We start from the raw sequence: 6,808 nt of genomic DNA, 5'->3' as shown, positions 1-6,808 counted from the left end.
TTAGGCCAATAAATTGGTGAAACTTGGAAACTTGCGCGTAGAATCGTCCAAAAACTAGCTTCCTTCGATGTGTTTGGAGTTTGGACCGAGTTTTTATTCTTGTTTTTAGTTTTCACAAAATGTACGTTTAACCAAATCCTCGATTTCGTGTTTTGAGCGACTTGTATGCAAACCAAAAGTTCGATCATCATCATCATTATCCTACTTAGTAAATCTCACCAATAGCAAAGCTAAGGTAGGGTCTAAGGAGGGTAAGATGTAGACAACCTTACCTTTACCTTGTATGAGTAAAGAGGTTGCTTCCTATGAGACCCCCGGCTCGATAGTAGTTTTGCATCAAGCCTTAGACGTAAGGCACAAAACACTCAGCAATCGGGACAAAGACCGATTAGTGCATATACCCTTTTGTCTTTCAGCTATCAACGCCACCACATGATGCATGATTAACAAGCCGCCGCTTTTAACGTTATTTTCACAAAATTAGTAAAATAACGTTAAAATTAGTGCAATTTCACTTTTGCTCTCTCGAGGGCCAACACACACACACACATTTATATATATACACATTATATTAGATCCACATTTATGAAAATGATCACATAGCGTCCTTTCTAGTTTAAATGATGATGAAGGTGATTTATACACTCGTTATACACTTATACCCCATCATTGCACAGTCTCGTAGACTCGTATTCGTGAAATAATCACTGTTATTGAAACCATTTCACAATGAAAACACTAATCAAACCATTTATGAAAGTAACCATTCTTTTGATGTTAATTGATTTACTTCATATCTAATTAAATGTAAAAGTTACCACATTTTTTAAGTTCTTATTGGTGATTTTTTGTGAAATGAAGAAAGTTAAAAAAATAAAATGTTGAGAGTGGGATTTGAACCCACGCCCTTTCGGACCAGAACCTTAATCTGGCGCCTTAGACCAACTCGGCCATATAAACTTTGATGTTACAATCTTCAAATCAATAAGTAAATTATGTTTAATTAAATTTCATGTGATACCTTTAAATTAATAAATCAAATGTTTAATTAAACTTCATTTCTTGAATTTTGGTAAACATGGTTTAGTTTAAGGCATCTACATTTTCGAGAATGAAAAATACAATTCAAATAAACATCAGAATATTTTCAAGACCAAAAAAGTGTCTCTGTTTTTATTAGAGTGAAAAGTTATCAAGTCAAGACACAATGTCATTCGATTATAATATAAATACGTCTAGGTTGGGTTATATAACTTCGAGTAAGACATCGGCCAACATGTCTCGTCCTTCTAAGTTTTTGGACTGATTCGGGTTGTCATGGTTTTTTTACCATTAGCCCGTTTAACCACTATACTAAAAACGATGAGTATTTTTTAACGTTTATATATTTTTTCAAATACATTTTCACTAGTGTATGACCCGTGATCCAATTATACGGGCCGTTGCTAAGTTATCCACGTCATAACATGTTTTTGTTCAAATCTAACATACTAACATGTTCGGGTTTTTTGTTCAAATCTAACATACTAACATGTTCGGGTCGTTTTATAATCGGCCCACCAACCAGGGGCGGAGCTACCTTATGCCGGGGGGCAACGCCCGCTACGGCTTGGCGCGGAAAAATTTAGAAAAATTAGTGTAAATTTTGGAAAAATTTGAGGGTTTTTCGATTTCGTTACGGCTTATTTATAAAACGTTATGGCTTGGCGGATTTTCTAGATCCGGCGCTGCCACCAACCCATGACCGAAAGTGCCACTCATTTTCCGGGATCTCTTACCATCCTTAATGACGGTAGCTACTCGATAACTAACATCTATCAGAATCTCTCGATATTAGACAATACGTTCTCCATGAATGATCAGTTTACTCAACAATTTAAACAGTCCAGTAACAGTAACTTTCAAAAGCGTGAAAAGCTCCAATGACTGTAATCTAAGCCGGTAACAAAAAGACGAGTTATACAAGATTATGCATATTGATGTATAAAAAATCTTGGTTACTATAATATCTTAATTGTTAATAGGTTGTTTCCCTTTTCTCGCCCTTTCTAGTTCAGATTCGGCTTCTTTAAGTTGTTGTTGGAGCCTTGAGACTCTTTGTTCTAGCTCTTCTACTGTACCCTCAGTAAGCATCGGTTGATACGGTTTCAAGAAATGTTGTGAAAACGCTTTTAATGCTTCGACTCCACAAACCTGTCAAAAAACCAATAAGTTTGTCGTAGAATATCAATAAACAATTCACATGGATTTTTATATATATATATATATATATATAGGGGAAGGTTCATTGGGGAACACTAAAAAAGTTGGGAACAGCGGGGAACCGACTCAAACGAACTCCGATTGGACTCATTCCAGTGGCGTTGGAACCGTCTCGTCGAACCCTAACTAAGATCTCTTAACCCTAAACCCTAAATCCTAACTCCTAAACTCTAAACCCTAAAGCTAAAAAAAGGCTAAAACCTAAGCTAAACCGTAAAATCTAAACTATAAACCCTAAAAGCTAAACCCTAAAGGCTAAACCTAAAGCTAAACCCTATAGCTAAACCCTAAAGCTAAACCCTAAACCCTAAAGCTAAACTCTAAACCCTAAAGCTAATCCCTAAAGCTAAACCCTAAGGCTAAACCCTAAAGCTAAACCCTAAAAGCCAAACCCTAATATATTTAGGGTTTAGGTGTTATGATTTAGGGTTTAGGGTTAAGAGATCTTAATTAGGGTTCGACGAGACGGTTCCAACGCCGCTGGAATGAGTCCAATCGGAGTTCGTTTGAGTCGGTTCCCCACTGTTCCCCACTTTTTTAGTGTTCCCCAATGAACCCCACACTATATATATATATATATATATATATATATATATATATATATACATATATATATATATACATATATATATATATACATATATATATATATATATATATATATATGTATATATATATATATATATATGTATATATATATATAGTGTGGGGTTCATTGGGGAACACCAAAAAAGTGGGGAACCGGGGAACACCCTTGGATTAACTTAATCAAGGGCTGAGATTATAGATCAAATTTTTTAAGTCTAAAAAACGCGGAGGGGCATTATTGTCATTTTGAAAAGTTTCAATTAGGTCGTTCACATCTCCTCCACCGTCCTTTCCCCTCTGCCTTCCCCACCGCCGCCGCCACCACCTCTCCTCCACCGTCCTTTCCCCTCTGCCTTCCCCACCGCCGCCGCCACCACCTCTCACCGCCGTCCGTCCTTCACGTTTTCTGTTCAAATACACATGCTGTATGTATTTAAAACCTGATCTGCACCACAGAAATCACGATCTGTATAGCCATAACAATTACACAACGAAGGATTATGCTCTTTGTGAATGTCGCCTGTGAATCGGTGAGGTTCATTCTACACTTGATCTTTCTCGTTCTAGTTTTCATATTGATTTCAAGTTACCTTATCTGGATTTTGTAGTTTATAACGAATTCATCATAATTCTGATTGAATTGCCAATTTGTTTTATGTAAAAACTTTTTTTTAACATGTTAAATTTTCTCAAAATGAGTTTTAGTGATGCGGATTCTATATCTTACTTTGTATTATGTAAAAACTTTTTTTTAACATGTTAAATTTTGTCAAATGAATTTTAGGTCTTGATTTCGTGTTGTGTTTAGGTCTAATTGTTTGAGATGATTTGAGTTTGAGGTAATTTCGCATCATGTGCATACGCCTGCCAAGTGTTTGATAAATTGCCTTAATGAACAGGTTTAGCAATAAAACTTTAATTAATTGTTCTTGGCTACTTGTTGGTTAAAGTGCTTCATAATGTTGTTTATATTTACTGGTTCTCACATGATCGTAATACTCTATATAGACCTATAGGTATGTGATCACAGACTGCATTCATGTCACATGTTTTAATGCTTGTTCTACATTTGTCATGTCACGTGTTTTATACGTGTTCAATAGTGAGTGTAATAGATCGTAATACTATATATAAAGCTTGAGTCACTTGTTTATTTTCTTACCAGATTACATGTGCATTTGGCTTGTATATTTTGGTGTGCTGGTGCTGATCCAGCAGATGCAGGGGTTTTCAAGTCCAGAAAGTATTGTATAACCCCCAACAGCCAAACAGATGCTAGAAAAGAAGGGTCAAACCATGGTGGAGAATCTCTAACTAAAGACGCGAATGATGAGAGGTCTAAAACTGTAAATGCCACGTTGTCACTGTCTGGTTTAATGGTAGTTTTTGTGTCTGATTCCTCGTGCTCTCACGTGTCATTGTTTGAGTTCAGAAGAGGAGTCTTCTCAACACCAAACAAGTGAAGATGGCATATTTTTTGCAGTTTGTGCGAGGTTGAAGGGAAAAAGAGCGAGGAGGAGATTAACGTCAAGGTTAACGACATGTTTGAAGCGGGAATTAGTGAAAAGATAGAAGAGTGTCAGAAAATGGCTCACCGCGTCGTCGAGATGAAGCGGAAGAAGATGGAACGGAGCAAGGTACGTTAAAAATTGTATGTGCACTAATTTTAACGTTATTTTACTAATTTTGTGAAAATAACGTTAAAATAGGGGATGGTTAATCATGCATCATGTGGTGGTTGCGTTGATAGCCCAAAGACAAGGAGGTACATGCCCTAATCGGCGTTTGTCTCAATTGTTGAGTGTTTTGTGCCTTATGTCCAAGGCTTGATGCAAAACTACAATCTAGCCGGGGCCTCACTGGAAGCAGCCTCTCTATTCCTACAGGGTAGGGGTAAGGCTGTCTACATCTCACCTTCACCTTAGCTTTGCTATTGGTGGGATATACTGATGATGATGATTTAAAGATAACATAGATGATAATAATAGAATGATTTATGATGCTAAGCAACTAAGGTCATATGGGTTTGTCGTCACATCATACGGGTCATATGTATTTGGCGTCACATTGTCGTACCGCTCGTATGATTTGGTTTCATATGACCTATATGATTATTTTTTGCCGTGTCATACACGGCCCATATTGCCGTTTTTTGCAAGTATGACACGTTAGTGGAGTCTGAACAGTGTGTTAGCGGTGTTTGTTTACCTTTTTGCTAATAATATGTTGTTTGTGTTGCAGGTGGCGTGTCGAGATTATCCACATTCAAGACACCTTTGTATCAAATTTCCCTTCTCCTCGACACCAAAACAAACTCACTGTGATCAGGTAATTACATAATTAACTTAATTGTTCTTTCTAATAGTAACAAACGCGTTCTAGATTAGTATTATAGTATAATCTTGTTTTGATTTATACCAATCTCTTTAAATTACAGTGCTACTGCTATGTTTGTGATTCACTCGCTCCATGTATCTACTGGGGCAATGGCAGTGGCGGGATCGATCATTGTCTCGCCACTGATAAAAGCGACTTCTGGAAAGTCGAGCGACAAAATTCCAAAAATGTTGGTAAAGATACCGGTGTTCCACCTTTGAACCCGGTCCCGGTCCCGGCTCCTCAAACTCCTTCCATCGACCACAATCAGATCCTGGTGCCAAATCCTATCCGGGCTTGCCCTGTAACATCTACTTATGTAGTTCCGAACATTGTTAACCAGGATCGAAGCTCGTTTTTATCATCTAGGAACAAGTATCAACCCGGTTTAGTCTCCCAACAGTTGACCCGAGCAAGTAGCTGCACCATTCCAGGAAGTAGGGTGCACCATAGTTATGACCTAGCTACCCCGCGTTACAGGCCCGTATTCAAACGAACGGCTTCAGATGTGTTTGCTCCAACAGCAAACCCATATTCATATAGCTCGTATTATAGAGGGAATTACAGAAACAATTTTACGCCCGCTTCACAGCCAAACATCGTCAACACTCCTGTTACGTTTTCTCCAAGGTCAAACACCCCGTTTGACTTACCGACGAACTCGAAACTCTCAGGCGACGTTTAGAAGAGATCGAATTTGAACTGACTCATTCCCGAGAGGGAAAACGAAACGAAAACGAAAGCAGAAATCTTTCATCGTCGTTTTCTTTGGAAGGAAACGGTTTCGCTAAGAAACTGATCGACATTTATGCTGACGAGGATCCGGGGATGGAGAAGTCGATGGATCTGGACAAGTCACTCGATATGGAGATTGGTAGTAAATGAGAGTACCAAAAAACTGCTAATAACAGCATACAGGCGATTCTCGGGTATCCGTATATAGAGAATGATGAGGATGTTTTCGTCCCCGGTTCAACGGGTAAATCGTATTTGAGCACTGTGTTTGAGGAGGATGAGGAAGAAGTAGAAGAAGTGCAGAAAGATGTTATCGAGGAGAAGATGGTGTGTGTCACGAATCCTCCACCCGTCTCAGCTTTTAAGTTCGATATTGACTCATTATCAACCGCAGCAGGATCTGAGTCGGAGTGCGTTGACCCGGATACCGCCTCGTCTAGGCAGTTACGTATCCAAAATATATTTACTCTTTGTGGAAACTACCGGGAGCTTTCTCAACAGCACATTCCGTTAACCGCCACAAACAAGAGTACTGAAAACTGCAGTGATTAAAAGGAAATGAAGCAGAAGACGATGAAACAAGTTGTGTGTGATTCAAAGGAAAACTGCAGCCCCTTGAGAAACAGTAATAATGTGGTGGAAGTGGTGGTATGTTTACACAGCTACTAATTTTATTTTTATTTTCGAGTTTATCATTGACGTGTTACTATATGTATGTATGTATGGATTGTAGGATCTATCAGGAGGAAACAAGCTCCCGTTCAGTTCATTGGAAAACAAGGTCGCAATAGAGAAGAAGCTCCCATTCACTTCACTGGAAAACAAGCTTGCCTTTACTTCGCTGGAA

General features: G+C 38.4%; 1 non-coding gene across 1 annotated transcript; it reads right to left on the bottom strand.

Moving 5' to 3' along the window:
* Positions 1-879: 879 nt before the first annotated feature.
* Positions 880-960, bottom strand: TRNAL-AAG. The gene has a single exon. It is a non-coding gene; the product is annotated as a tRNA-Leu (tRNA).
* Positions 961-6,808: the final 5,848 nt, after the last annotated feature.

The sequence above is a fragment of the Helianthus annuus genome, chromosome 13, assembly GCF_002127325.2.
Source record: "Helianthus annuus cultivar XRQ/B chromosome 13, HanXRQr2.0-SUNRISE, whole genome shotgun sequence".
Lineage (NCBI taxonomy): Eukaryota > Viridiplantae > Streptophyta > Magnoliopsida > Asterales > Asteraceae > Helianthus > Helianthus annuus.
Note: the sequence above shows the minus strand (reverse complement) of the source record. Positions and strands in the feature narration are given on the sequence as shown.